The following is a 4462-nucleotide window of genomic DNA, read 5'->3' as shown; positions in this document are numbered from 1 at the left end:
CTGCCAGATGAACAAAGAAAAAAAGTGATCTGATGGTGTTGGTTATATTATGACAATCATCATTTGAACTTTATGTTTTTGATTTATGTTGTTGGTTACAGCATAACTGTTTAGATATAATATAAAGGATTTCTTAAAAGTTGTTTAAAAAAAATCTTTCTTTTGGGCACACACATACGTCAAGATTCAGTCTATGCATCTCAACAATGGTGATGAGCAGAATATTCAATTAGGAAAAGTAAATTACATAGAGTCATAGACAATTCAGATCATAATTTATTCATACCGCAATGCATGATGGGAGCCATTAATGAGTTGTGATTGGTGGCAGCCACTGCAACATGCTTTATTATTGTCACCATTGTTGAGATTCACAGGCTGATTATTGATGTCTGTGTTTCTATATATATTCATTTGAAAGTGTTTTGATCAGAACAATGTTTATTCAATATTTTGGATTATAAGAAAATACTGATAATCATACACTCTCAGAAAACAAGGTACAAACCCTTGTCACTGGGGCGGTACCTTTTACTGGTTCAAAATTGTACCTTAATATAAAGGAACAAATTTGTTCCATTCCAGTTTGTACCTTAAAGGACATGATTTGTACCATGGGCAACCAAAATGTACCGTTTGTTTTTTAAAACTTGTTGGTACAATATTATACCTTTTATCAAAGGTACAAATTTGATCCTTTAAGGTACCACCCCAGTGACAAGCCCCTTTGTACCTTAACTGTGTCAAATTTGTTCCTACGAGAACTATTAAAGGCTATTTTTCTATTGAATAACATACACATTCAACAACTGAATCCAAAAGGCATCAATTTAATCATTTCTGTAAATACATATCAAATACATAATACGTTTGAATACTTTCGTTCTTACAGTAAAGTATTTCTTTGTGTAAATACATCAAAGACTTCACAATACAATAAAGACTTAGCAAAATTAGCAGAATATCACTTCTTTAAAAAGATTTGAAAGAATTAAAAATTAAATTACACTAAAATGTTACAGTACATAAAATATATTTTCTCATCTACAACAAAGCTAGACTTGTTTTTTTTTTCACTTTAAACACAATACCGTTGCATTTATTTAACTTTTTTTTAAAACACCACCCTCCACCCGAACTGCTCGGCAATTTCAGATCCCTCCATTTATACACTGCTGAAGATTCTCCTCTCACTGAAGACACATCCAGTCAAGAAGTTCCCAAGATCTGCACAGTGGGTTGAGATGTAGCTGGTTCTTCCTGAACATAATGAAGAATCAATATTAGGAAAGACAGATGTAAATTTATTAAATTTGTACTCCCAATGACAAGCTCAAATTTGACCTCTAGACTTTAAGGGATAGTTCACCTAGAACTTAAAATTCTGTCATTTACTCGCCCTCAAGTTGTTCCAAAATCTGTTTGAGTTTCTTTCTTTACTTGAACAAAAAAGAAGATATTTTGAGAATTGAAAATGAAACAGTTGATGGGGCCCCATTAACGTCCATAGAATCTTTTTCAATTTTTTTCATACTATGGAAGTCAATGGGGCCCCATTGACTGTTTTATTTTTTGGGTGAACTACAAATCCTGCAACATCTCATTTGGCATTCATGTAATGTGCTTCTATAACGGATTTCAGCTTAGCCAACCTCAACACATTGGACAATTTTACTTAAAGAGTTAGTTCACCCAAAAATGAAACTTATTTTGTTAATTACTCACCCTCATGTCATTTCACACAAGACCTTTGTTCATCTTCGGAACTCAAATGAAGATATTTTTAATGAAATTCTGAAAGTTTTCTGTCCTTCCATTGGGAGCAATGCAACTACTGTAACACATTCAAGGCCCAGAACGATAGACATCATTGAAGTAATCCATGTGACTCCAGTGGTTTAACCAATTTTATGAAGCGATGCAGGTGCTTTGTTTTAGCAAAAAACACAATTTTCCACTTTATTTACGAAAATACTGACCTGCAATCCAGTAGGGGGAGCACTACGACGCATGCGAATTGTGTTGACTCAAGACCGGGTGTTGTTCCATGAATGTGCTTTAGATAATATTATTTTGTAAATATAGAGGTAAATTATTATTATTAATTTTTTTGGGGCAAAACAAAGCTTACATCGCTTCATAAGATTGAGGTTAAACCACTGGAGTCACATGGATTAGTTTAATGGTGTCTTTAATGTATTAGTTGCGTAGGCTACCAATGGAGGAACAGAAAGCTCTTGGAGTGGTCTTACAGGTTCGGAATGACATGAGGGTGTATAATTAATGACAGAATTAAAAAATTTTTTGCTGAACTATACCTTTAAGGAATCCTGGAAACACCTTAAATCAACCACAGCATGCATTCGGTCCATTTTCTGGAATAACTGAAATGCAGATAAGAAAACAAGTTTCACAAAAAGAAAAAACTTTCTGCATTTTTACATTTTCCACAAAAAAAAGAAAAGTAGTTTTAAATTATTCACTTAAAGCTTCACATAAAACACCCAGAAAAGTAAAAAGTTAAACTAATCCATTTGAATTGAGAAGTTTAGTAAAAAATGTCACAAAGACACCCACTTTATATAATAAACAGATAAAATTTAGGATTTTATTCACATTTAAACATTGAACAAACAGAAGCTCAACCGCACTTGCTTTGACAAGCGAGAACAAACCTCAATGGTTCTTGCGGAAGCTCAAACGTGCTGCAAAACACACGAGAATGAACATCATCGGTTTTCGCACGTCAAGCAAACATGCTTGAGCTTCCGTTTACCGCAACTGATGTGTGAATTGATGAATATTTATGTGAATAAAAGCCTAAATTAAATCTGAAATACATTGCCATTTTACACATTGCATTGCCATTTTGCATGTTACATTTCCTATTGACATTTGGTACCTGTATGCTACCATATATATGAATATACTTTCAGTTAAGTGACAGAAATGTTCATTTGAAGTGCAGTTACTGTGCTTTATCAAGATTGACATCACTCTGTCATTATGGCAAACATTTTGTCTTAGGAATTCTTAGAAATATAAATTCAACCTCATCAGAAAAAAGAATATCAAAAGAATATCATAATATCAACTCAAATAACACATTGTACTGATACTTGCCTCACAGATGAGGATGCAGGAAGACTTTCAGACGTGTGATAATCAGTGAGACCAGCACTGGTAGTTTACCCCCATCATCTTCATGATCTAAAAATCAAAGACACATTTCCTGAGTTTCAACAAAGGTCTATGATAAAATGAATGTATATGACATGTATATGACTTAGGACAGAATCAGGTAATCGCATTCATTTAAACACAGAACGAGTGATAAATTATTTTATCTCTGCGCCCTGTTCGTTGGCGTTCAATCACGTTGTTCCAAAACCGCACAGAAACCGCACACTGTTCTTCACAGAAAATGAGCCAAGGCCAATGAGTTTGAGGTTGAAAAAATTATTAATCGTATCATTTTTCTTTTGATAAAAATTGAAAACGGGTCCTACAGACCCGAACACCATACAAGGGTTAAAAAATATTTGCAGACGGCTAATATCACTGACTGAATTCGTACCTAATTAAGCTATTTACACTCGCTATTATCATGTTGAGTAGCTGTAACGTTTTATACATTTTTTATTTGGTTAAACATAAACATAAAACCCACCTTTGAAAGTACTTCTGACAATAAAGAGGACGAAGCCATGGTTGTGGTGGTGCTCCGTGCTTGTAATCTGCTTCCCGAAGTTCCCGCTCTCCGGTCTATTTGAAAATGCAGTAACGTTAACGGCTGCAGCAACCTTGGGCAATCAGTTTCATGTTGCCTAATAGCAAAGTTAACATTTAACAGTTATAGTGGATAATGGAGAACAAACGCCATATAATGTACACGGATGACTTAATACTAGTCAATAATTGCATTAAAAAAATTTAAAAGTATAGCAGCTAACGTTATACAAGTCTAGGCTATAACGTACAAGTCAAATGGCTAAAAGGCTTTTGGTGCTATTTTAACTCGCTAAATTAACGTTAAGAGGTCGAAACATTTATATTTTAGACTTGTGAACTAAATATATACATAAATTATCAGAACTCACCTTTAAATTTCGTCTTCAAGTTTGATAAAAAAAAACTCTCGACCGCGCTGCAGTCGTAACAGCTTCCCGCTGTCAGTTCGGAAAATTCCGTGGCTGAAGCGATTTCGACCAATCAGTGTCTTGTTGCTTTGCCAAATACTAAACACAGCAACCAATCATGAATGAAACAGTAATTTGGCCCATAACTGTACCCTTGATGTGAGAACAATTATGTACCTTAATTTCAATTGTACCTTAACAGGTACCAAACAGTATCGTCAGTGGTCTTTCCTGTACCATTAAAGGTACTATTATTGAAAAGGTACAAAACTGTTCTTTGAGGAACATTATTTGTACCACCGTGTACCTTTTTTTCTGAGAGT

General features: G+C 34.2%; 1 long non-coding RNA gene across 6 annotated transcripts; it reads right to left on the bottom strand.

Moving 5' to 3' along the window:
- Positions 1-810: 810 nt before the first annotated feature.
- LOC309478146 lies at positions 811-4462 on the bottom strand. Of its 6 annotated transcripts, XR_014198825.1 has the most exons (5): positions 3671-4462; positions 3124-3210; positions 2656-2705; positions 2319-2384; positions 811-1260 (listed from the first exon to the last, which is right to left on the bottom strand). It is a non-coding gene; the product is annotated as an uncharacterized lncRNA (long non-coding RNA). The 6 variants fall into 6 exon arrangements; XR_014198824.1 differs by having other exon boundaries at positions 2656-3210; XR_014198826.1 differs by lacking the exon at positions 2656-2705.

Source organism: Leuciscus leuciscus (assembly GCF_965113295.1).
Source record: "Leuciscus leuciscus genome assembly, chromosome: 1".
Taxonomy (NCBI): Eukaryota; Metazoa; Chordata; class Actinopteri; order Cypriniformes; family Leuciscidae; genus Leuciscus; species Leuciscus leuciscus.
The sequence above is the reverse complement of the archived record's forward strand: the minus strand, read 5'-3'. Positions and strand labels throughout refer to the sequence as shown.